Raw genomic sequence first — 11,929 nt, forward strand, 5'->3', positions numbered from 1 at the left:
TAAGATTTATTGTTTAAATTAAAAACTCATCATACAACATATTTAATAATTAAGAAAAATATTATATAACACTCATCATACAACGTAAGATTTTGTAAGTTTTATAATAATATCTAAATTAGAAGTTGTAATCAAATTTCAATTAGGGATATCACTTAGTAATCTTAATATATTACTGTTTTATTATAGATTACCACTATATACACATATGTTTAATTTTTATAAAAAAATATTATTTTCTTTACAAATAAGGTATTTTTAAGGGTTATGGATTAATCAGTTGTATTGATAACTTTTACACCCGTTTCAAACAAATGAATCATGGTTGTAGAATTTATTTGTAAATAAATTCCAAGTAAAATTCATTTGTAAATGAATTTGTAATGTTTGATATGCTACAATTTAAAATAAGAAATCAATTGAATTCCAGAAAATTATGTTTGAAATAAATTCTTGAACGAAATTTATTTGTCTTTATTTCTTATAACACCCTTTGACATAATAATTTAACAAAAATAAATAATAAACACTAATTATATTTATTATGTACAATATAATAATTTGTAATTTTTTATTAAAATATAAATAATAAATTTCATATAAATAAGTACACTAATGTTCCACGCTAATTAAATTAATTATATAAGCAATAACATTCACCATGATAATTATTTTTAATTGATGTATAAAATTTTGTTAATTTAAGTAATTAATTTGGAAACTAAAAAAATATTAAGAATATTATTATTGTTTTTAATTGCATTTGAAAATAATTGTTGACACTCAATTTTTATAGTTTCACAGTAATAATAACTATTATTATTACTAGACTTCAAAAGAAAAGAAAACATCACTGGTTTGAAATTTTCCAAAAAAAAAAACAACAAAATAGGAAATAAAATAAAAATATAAACTAATGTTTTATTGGATTAAAAAATATAACGTTGTTATAGTTTGGAATTTTCCAAAGAAAATAAACAAAAAGGAAAAAAAAAGTAAAAATAGTTGAGTTTATAGTAGAGGGTAATTTTGTCAATAAACATTTAAAATGGTCAATTTTATGAAATTCTTTTACAAATTCCATCATTTTTAGTAGAATTTGAATTAGGAATATCCAATTTCACGGAAATCAATTCGTATAATTCAAATCTATATTTTTTTATCCGAACGCAACATTTTGGATTTTTAAATAAATTCCACAAAATTTTATAGAATTCATTTGTTAAACGGGCTCTTAGTGTATCTATAGATTCCGTGATATGAAAAATTTAATGAATGGAGTTGCATGTGAAATTAATGTATACCAAGAAAGTTATAGTAGTACCATCATTAATAAGTTAAGTTGTAAATGTGTTGAGCCGTTGGTGAGCTACGCGAGACTGGACTCGATAAAAGTTTGTTGGAGCTCACTCGATAAGTTTATGGAGCCGAGCTATCAAGCTCATTTAATGAATGAGCCTTGCTCAAGTTCAGGTCATTAGCTCGCAAGCTTATTTTATTGAATTGAGATGCGCACATGAGTTAGCTAAAATATGCTAAATTTTAATTATCTTACATTAAATAATGCCATTTTGGTTCAATAGATTTCAAGTTCAAGTTTAAACTCCATTTATGGTTATCAAATCAAGCTCGAAATTAGTTATTTTTAAATGAGTGGGGCTGAAACTAGAACTTTTGAGTTTGAAATAAGCTCGAGCTGAGTTCGACGCGAGTTCGAACATATCCTTACGTACCGAGCTCGAGCTCATCAAAACTCGGATTAGCTCATTTACAAACTTAATTAGGATACGACATTAAACACCAATAATAATATTAAGAAATTTATTTTAATAGCTCAATTGAGTTGTCATCTTTTTTTATCAGCAAATTCAATTTTTTTTATTAATATTGATATTGTTAAGGAAAAACTTAACAGTACCAAGAGCTACACCCAACCTATCAGCCTTCCCAATAATTTGGAAGAAAAATTTCCTTGGTGAACAAACTTTAGAATAATTCTTGTATGAATATTTTCACTCTGCTATAATATAGATTAGATCTTTTCTCTTCACACTTACATAATTCTCTGCAGAATTTTCCTTCTCTTTCTTTTAAGTCTTGGTTCTTCTAAACCATCATTTTCAAATAGCATTACTTGTTGAATCTTCACTTTCAATTCTTCAAACACAGAGAAAAACTTCCTGTTCATTTGGCTTCCTTCAAACTCTTTAAAACAGTTCAAATTTGAAATGAATTTGCGCATCATCTTTATTGAACTGAGGAAGTTTGTTTATATACAAGAAAGGTTGGCGGAAAAATTCAAGATAGAAAATACATGAGCTCAATTATTTTGCTAACAAACTGATAAACTTCTAACTAATTGTTTACAGTGCAACAAATAAAAAACTCACCAGCTAATTTAAATAGAAAAATAAATCAAGTAACTGCTTCTTGAGGTTGAAGAAGCTTCTTGTGGTCTTGTTTATCTGAAAACACCCCTTCCCCTCTCCATAAGCTAGAGATGTATATTCCAAGCTCGAGTCATTGAAAAGAAGAAATGGATAGTTCTCACTCACAATATGACGATCAAGCTCTATGTGCTTGGTGCGTTCATGAAAAGTAGGATTTATGCAGCGACATGAAGAGCGCTTGATTAAACCGGTTTACAGCGAAATTGATATATAGCCATGTGGTGGTTAAGTAGAGTAATTGACCAACAAGATTTCTGTAACTAGAAGAACCAGAAAGAGGTGTACTAGTAGAATTACCAAGTTTGACATGAGTGTCCATAGGTGTGTCGATGTTGGCTTAGCAGCTAGAATGCTAAATAACCCGTGTCAGAAAGAAGCTCTAATGCATATTTGCATTGGCAAATTGAAATGCTGGCTAAGGATCTAGTAGTTTCAAGGCCAAGAAAAGAATTTAAGGAGTTCCCAAATCCTTAATTTGAAAATATGATCAAGAAGGAGTTTACTTCTATCTATCTCTTCAAAATCATTACTTGCCAAAATCATGTCATCATCTAAAAATGGCAGTAAAGGAATTGTCATGTTTGATTACAAACATAGAGTGATAAGAGAAAGATTGGAAAACCAGCTTTGACAAGTTCTTGAGAGAGCTTGAAACACCATTGTCTATTAGCCTATTTATGCCAATAGGGAGACCTTTGGAGTTTACAAACCTGATTTTTTTTAATGGGCAAAAATAATTTTTATTAATTATATTGTTCACAGAAACCTTATTTTATTCAAGTACCATCACAAGCCATAGGCCTTCCATTTACACCCAACCTAATCCCGATAACTTAAGTAAAAAAGCCTAATTAAAATATTATATAGACCAAACTGGAAAATATCAGAAATTATCTAAAACTCTTAACACAACTAATAACTAAATTGTCATAAAAAAAAAAACACAAAACCAAGCGCAAGTACAGCCCACCTGCAACAAAGTGTCTTCACAACCAATCATTATGTGAAATTGCAGTCCAAATAATTTATATGTTGTTCTTTCCAGTATTATAACCAAGAAAGAAAATCAGCTTACAAACCCAAAGCCAGTTATTATTATATGTGTCTAGTTAGGAAGTAATAAGACCTGCGGCGGGGGGGGGGGGGGGGGGGTGGGGTATTGGTTGTTATTATATGTGTCTTCTAAATCGCTATGGAGAAAAGGATTATTCACATACATCCAATTGATGAAAGATCACTTATGAATAGATGCCAAAGCCAGTTATTTTAAACTACATTTAATTCAATGTAATTAACTATGTAATAGAATGAAGATTGCATTATATAGTTGATTGCATTACATTTAATTCAATGTAATTTTGGTCTCATTCAACCTCCATTTGATAAGAATTGTTGAATTGTTTTTTTCTTGTCTAATTATTAACTTTTGGAAAATATTGGCACAAGTTTATAGTCAGCATCACTAATTATATGGAGCAATTTTTCAAAATAATAGGGTATCTTAGAAAATAAAAGCAAATGAATTATCAATTTTGAATTATTTTCTCCAAAGGCCTTTTCTCCTTGCGGCGGAGATTCTCATGTATAACTTCAAAGACATTGCTTTTGCCCCTTACGGTGGTAGTTGGCGACAGATGCGTAAAATTTGTATGCTTTAGCTATTAAGCACAAAATGCGTAAGATCATTTAGAGCAATCCGAGAAGAGGAGACATCAAATTTTATTAGATCAATTTCCAGTTTATCGGAAGTTAATATTAGTAAGATGGTGTTATCTTTATCTAACGCCATTACTTTAAGGTCTGCATTTCGTAAGGCTTTTTGAACGCCATGAAGCTTTCTTCCCACCTGTGCAGAAAATTGTACAGGTGTTCGAAGGCTTTAGTGTTGCTGATATTTTCCCTGCTGTTAAATTTCTTCATAGAATTACTGGGATTAGGAGTAAATTGGAGACGTTGCATCAAGGAGCGGATATAATGCTCGAAAACATAATTAATGAACAAAGAGAAAATTAGAGATTGGGTAGAAGCAATTCTGAGGGCTCAGAAGATGATCTTGTAGATGTTCTTTTGAATTTTCAGAGTGGTGATAGCTTTGAATTCCCCCTGACGATAGAAAATATAAAAGCAGTCATGCTGGTGAGTGCAATTACCATTTGGGCATTTTTATTTATCACATTTATGCGATCTTAGGCTTGAGTAATTATATTTATATATAATGAAGTCTAATTATTATTGGTTAGGACATATTCCTGGATGGAACCGAAACATCTGCTACAGTAATTGAGTGGGCAATGTCAGAAATGCAAGAAAGTGCTGTTTTTTTTACGACCATTAAGTACGTCTGTTATAAAAACTTAGATGAACTTGTCGATAATCGTTCGTTTTAAAAGCAAAAGTCTTTCGTATATTGGTTTAATTATATTTTAGATATCAATTTATATTTCTCTCTTCTATTTATTAGTGTCAGAACGGGCCTAAACCCGAGGATAACAAGTACTTTTTTTAATCTGAACCAAAAAATTAAAAACTGTTCTTAATAGAGACTTTTTTATTCTGCCTCTTTTTTATCAAATCTCGTATTGGCTGGGTTGAATGGGTCTGCGGACTATCCATCTTTCAACTATACTTCAGTTCAAATAGTTGATTAAAAATTATTTTATTTTCCAAAAAGCAACCTAGTAAAATTAATAGAGATTCTGAATATATATATATTTTTAAGCTACTTTTTCCTTCCTAATATTCATCAACTACATCAATATTGGACTTCAGTCCTGCTTCTTACCATACATGCATCTTGTGCTCGTCCGATAAATAATTGGACTCAAAAGTGGTATTTTAACCTCCAATCAAATCACTTGTATTTTATAGGGGTCTTTCATTTTATTTTCATATTTTGGTATATTGTTGGTTTTAAATTTGGATTATTTTATTGCTGTTGTTCATTTTAAATTTAGATTATTATATCATCAGATTTTTGGTTAAAAAAATGAAAAAAATAAAATAAAAAAGCACAATTCTTTTTTCAAAAAAGGACATGTCCGGGTGTCTACAGGGCCGCTGTGAACCGGGCCGAACTTGAATATTGGAGATCCATTTTTAACGAGCTTTTCAGCTTGATCCATTTTGAACTGAGCTTGCAGGGGCTAGGCTGCCCGTTTTAATACTACTTTTTTTTTATCTCCAAAAACTTTTGTTTGATATAATTTTGTAACTATGTTGGCTTATCTGTTAATTGGTGTTAGAATCCGCGCCATATGCAGAGCAATATTTAAGGATGAAATGATTTTTTATCACTTTGATATAAACACAATACGAAAATTAGACAGATTGACACAAACACGACACATTTAACCCACTTAATATCATAAACAAGTTAAATGGGTCGTATTGACCCATATACAACTCGTGTAACCCGCTTAATATCATAAATTGGTTAAATGCATGTGTTGACTTGTATACGACCCACTTAATATGCTTATAGTATTTTTAACTTTTTAACATATTTAATTCCAATCATATTTAAAAATAAATTTTCACATGTATAAATTCTTCAAGATTTATAATTAAAATAAAAAAGTAATACAACAATAAAATTTAAATAGGTTTTAGTTTGAGTATTTATATCTAACACTAAAATTACCTCTTTACTCTTAAATAAACAGATCACTCGCCTAACCCACGTGTCAACCCGCGACACAACATGTTTATATTCGTGTCATAAATGGATGACTCGTTTATGACACAAATTCATTTAACCTCAACCCTAATCCATTTATTTTGCGTGTTAGGCAAATCGTTTTCACGTGTCGTGATCCATTTTGACACCCCTTGTATGACTTGCATAAAAAAATGCACATACACTATTAATGTATTTTTCAATAATGATAATAATATTGAGAATTTAACTAATTATATTGAAATAAAAAATTAAGTATTTCTTTATTTTATGTTTATGATTTATTATAAATGAGTGTTTATTTATTTGAAATATTAATGTATTATACTTATTTAGCGTGGTTTGTCCTAAGCGTGTGGATGTCCTACTTTTTTAAAAAATTATCGTATCTCATTTCCATGCAACATAGCTTCTGACATATGAGACTATTCTATACACCAAACTAATCAACCAAGATTTTTTTACTACCAATAAAAAATGAAGTGTTTTTTTTAATTTGTTTTTGTGTCATTGAAATAAGAAATTAAGTTTTTTTTATTTTGTGTTTATAATTTATTATAAATGATTGTTCATTTATTTGAAATATTAACATATTACTTATTTAGTGTACTGTGTCCTAAACGTATGTATGTCTTACTTTTTTAAAAAATCATCATATCTTATACGTTTTTATATCTCTTGTCCTGTGTTTGTGCAACCTAACTCATGGTATATGAAACAACTCCATATACCAAGCTAATCAACTAATATTTTTTTTATTACCAATAAAAATAAAATATTTTTTTTAATTTACTTTTGTGTCATTGAAATAAGAAATTAAGTTTTTTTTTTTAAATTTTGTGTCTATAATTTTTTATAAATGATTATTTATTTATTTAAAATATTAATGTATTACTTGTTTTGTATACTGTGTCCTAAGCGTATGGATGTCCTATATTTTTCAAAAATTATCGTATCTCATACGTTCTTGTATCTTGTGTCCTGTATTTATGCAACCTAGCTCTTAGTACGTGAGGCTCCTCCATACACCAAGCTAATCAATTGAGATTTCTTTTATTACCAATAAAAATAATTTTTTTTTAATTTGCTTTTGTGTCATTGAAATAAGAAATTTAGCGTTTTTTTATTTTATGTTTATTATAAATGATTGTTTATTTATTTGAAATATTAATATATTACTTATTTAGTGTAGTGTGTTTTAAGCGAGTGAATGTCCTATATTTTTTAAAATTTATTGTATCTCGTACGTTTCGTATCTCGTGTTCCGTTTTCGTGCAACTCAGCTCTTGCTATATGAGATTAATCTATACACTAAACTAATCAATCAAGATTTTTTTATTACCAACAAAAAATGAAGTATTTTTAAATATTTTTTGTGTCATTGAAATAAGAAATTTTTTTCATTTTATGTTTATAATTTATTATAATTTATTGTTTATTTATTTGAAATATTAATGTATTACTTATTTAGTATAGTGTGTTCTAAGCGTATGGATGTCCTACTCTTTTAAAAATTATCGTATCCTATGTGTACGTTTCGTATCTCGTGTTCCGTTTTCGTGCAACTCAGCTCTTGCTATATGAGATTAATCTATACACTAAACTAATCAATCAAGATTTTTTTATTACCAACAAAAAATGAAGTATTTTTAAATATTTTTTGTGTCATTGAAATAAGAAATTTTTTTTATTTTATGTTTATAATTTATTATAATTTATTGTTTATTTATTTGAAATATTAATGTATTACTTATTTAGTATAGTGTGTTCTAAGCGTATGGATGTCCTACTCTTTTAAAAATTATCGTATCCTATGTGTACGTTTCGTATCTCGTGTTCCGTTTTCGTGCAACTCAGCTCTTGCTATATGAGATTAATCTATACACTAAACTAATCAATCAAGATTTTTTTATTACCAACAAAAAATGAAGTATTTTTAAATATTTTTTGTGTCATTGAAATAAGAAATTTTTTTTTATTTTATGTTTATAATTTATTATAATTTATTGTTTATTTATTTGAAATATTAATGTATTACTTATTTAGTATAGTGTGTTCTAAGCGTATGGATGTCCTACTCTTTTAAAAATTATCGTATCCTATGTGTTTCAATTTATATTTTTTAAATTGCTTATTTTTTGTTTATTTAATAGTAATATATTGTTTATTCATGCTCTTTTCAAGTGGGTGGATTACTAATTAATTGTTTTGAAAGAAGAAATAAATTTATATTAATATATTAAATTAAATGATAGAGATAATTTTTTTTATAGATATTATCTTGATATAGGGATTATCTGAAAATATAAAACAATTAATCTTTTTACAATTCTTACAATTGTGCTAAATTGTATGAATTCTAACATTCGTTATTCTATAATTCAAAATAATGTAAAGTGTGAAACTATGCTACTTACACTTAGCTTCCATATAAAGCAAACTACCTGCTTTTATATTATATAGATAGATCTAGATTTTTCAAAAGTAATAATAATTTTGAGAATTTAACTAATTATATTGAAATAAGAAATTAAGTTTTTTATTTATTTTATGTTTATTATTTATTATAAATGATTGTTTATTTATTATCATATCTCCCCGTATTTCGTGTCCCATGTCTATGCGACCTATCTTCTGATATATAAGACTACCACATACGTCAAGGTAATCATTAAAATAAGAAATTAAATATTTTTTTATTTTAATAGTTTGAGTTATATGTATTTTAGTTTAATTTAATTTAAACTAATTATATTAACATAAAAATTAAGTATTTTTTATTTTATGTTTTTTATTTTTTATAAATGATTGTTTATTTATTATCATGTATCTCGTACGTTCCGTATCTAGTGTCCTGTGTCCATGCAACCTAGCTCAAGTATTTCTTATTTTATGGCTTAGGTTATTTGTATTTTAATTAAATTTTAATTTAATTTAACACATTATTTTGATGGAATGTAACTAATAGATATTATCATGATAAAGACATTATCTAAAACTATAAAATAACTTATCTTCTTACAATTACTGTCATCACACCTTATTTTCTTACAACTGTACTAAATAATTATTTTCCTCCTCATACTTAACAATTTCAAAAGCTCACACTTGACTTCCAGCAAACTGCTCTTGCTTTTATATATATATATATATATATTATTGATTAAATTGCCCATTGTATTATAGAAATGATAATGTATTTAACAAAGTCTTGATTTTTCTCTATTTTAAGCACCGTTTAAGTTATTAAGACGAAAATTTTAATATATATATTAAACAACTTCAATTCTATTAAAAAAATTGTAATTGACCCTTATATCAATTTGAAAACGAATTTTACATTTTAAATTTATTTATAACAAATAGAGTTTTAAGTAAAAAACCGTTCGAAAATCTGGTCATAATAAACCCCGACAAGCACGTTCAATTGTTTTTTATTGCCTAACTTCTAGCTTGTACAAAAACATGGCACATATTTTACTCTCTATAATCAATATCACTAACCTATATATATAATCGTAAGCAAAAGATATCTTTAAAATATTGATTTGACGCTTTGCTTTTTTTTAGCATTCTATATTTACTTTTTTAGAATTTTTGAGTTTTTTTTCTTTTTTATAGTATTTTTAAATTAATAATTATTAATGATATCTTATAAAGATAAATATTTCTTTTATATTAATAATGATGTGGTGGTGGAGTGGTATTTGGGTTGATGATGGTGGTAGAGTGGTAATTGTGCTGGTGATGAAGGTGGAGTGATTGGTGGTGGTGGTAGTGGTGTGCTAATTACATTATATATTTACAAACAAACATAAAAAATGAATGGTGATTACATTCCATAAATTTTCTTAATTATATTACTAAATATAGCAATGAAATCTTGATTTCATTCAATTACATTATATTTTTCATTACATTACATGTTTGATTATATTACATTAAACCAAATATAGTCTAAGTATGAATAGATGCCAAAGCTAAAAGCAATATGATTGTGGTTATTTTAGACTACGTTTAGCTCAATGTAATTAAGTATGTAATAGAATGGATATTATATTACATAGTTGATTGCAATGTTTGGATGAATTTTTTTCTTTTGGATGAATTTTTTTCTTACTCCATGATCTAATGAGTACTACAATTATATTTACCATTATTTAAAATAATGTAATAGTAATTCTATTTCAATTTTTTAAAAATTGAATCATAACCAGATTCAACCTTAAACTCTATTGTTCACGGTCACCACTACCATCATCACCACTACTGCCACCGTCTTCATATCATTATTAATCTAAGAAATATTTGAACTAAAACTATGTATGAAAATTTGGTCTCATTCAACCCCCAATGATAAGACTTGTTCAATTGTTTTTTTCTTGTCTAATTACAAACTTTTAGAAAATATGGCACATATTTATAGTCATCATCACTAATTATATGGAGCAATTTTTCAAAATAACATGGTTTCCTAAAAAATAAAAACAAATGAATTTTCAATTTTGAATTTATTGCAAATATGAAAATTTATTTACAATGAATTCTAATTCTATCTAGAATTCACTTGTGGATGAATTCACATTTTAAATTGATTTACAATAAATGGAGTCTAAGTAAAAAATATATATATTTATGAAAATCTGGTCGCATTCAACCCTCCATTAATAAGCATTATCCAATTTTTTTTTCGTTGCCTAATTACCAGCTTTTAGAAAAAATTGGCACATGCTTCACTTTCTATAGTCAATATCAATAATCACAGAGAGCAAGTTTCCAAAATAATGGGTATTTTAAAAAATAAAAACAAATAAATTTTTAATTTTTAATTTATTCCAAATATGAAAATCGTTTATAAATGATTCTAATTTTATCTAGAATTCATTTAAAACTATATTTTACATTTTGAATCTATTTATAAGAAACAAAGCTTTAAGTAAAAGAATATGTATGAAAATCTGGTCCTAATAAAACCCCAATAAGCTTGTCCAACTATTTTTTGTTGCATAACTTCTAGCCTTTAAGAAAAGTTGCCACATGTCTTACCCTCTATAGTCAAAATCATTAATTGTATAATTTAAGGTTGAATGGTGTGGCATAGGGTTAAAGGACCAATAGCTTAGGTTTACGAAAAAGCTTTGATCCATTGATTAAAAGATTTCTTTTTTTTATTTGAATAATAAAAAAAAAAGCATTAAATCCAAGTATATGTTGAAAATATATAAACCAATCTTAAAAACAAATAAAGTTAAATCTATATCTTATAATTTTCTTTTAATCTAAAACTTATATATTATATCTAATTAATTAAATAATATACGTGAAGTAAAAATAAATATAAATGTTTCAGCAAAATAAAACAAATAAAAAAATGTTTGAATAAATAAATTCTTAAAATGTGATTTATATTTCTATGAATGGTTTTTACAATATTTTTGTGTGTATATTTTAAATTAATTTTACAATTTAAAATAATGATATAATAGTAAAAGAAAAGTTAGTTTTCATTTGATTTGATTTATAGGTGAGCAAAATATATGTAAGTCTATTTCAATATATTATATAAAATTTCAGTCGATTCTGAGTATAATTATATCACTACATGTATTATGCATAAAGAACAAAATAGGTATTACAAAAATTGTAGATGTATGAGATTTTTCTTAGAAACTCAACTCTACTTCTGCAATTAATGTGGTTAGTTGTAAAAGAGTGGCTCTCGCTCCCTACGAAACTTTTTGGTACAAAGTTTAGCTATCACTACACAATAACACTTCATCTATATATGTACTAAAGTTATCAA

The sequence above is a fragment of the Jatropha curcas genome, chromosome 7 (assembly GCF_041381405.1).
Source record: "Jatropha curcas cultivar XTBG-Jc1 chromosome 7, XTBG_Jcur_1.0, whole genome shotgun sequence".
NCBI classification, from domain to species: Eukaryota; Viridiplantae; Streptophyta; class Magnoliopsida; order Malpighiales; family Euphorbiaceae; genus Jatropha; species Jatropha curcas.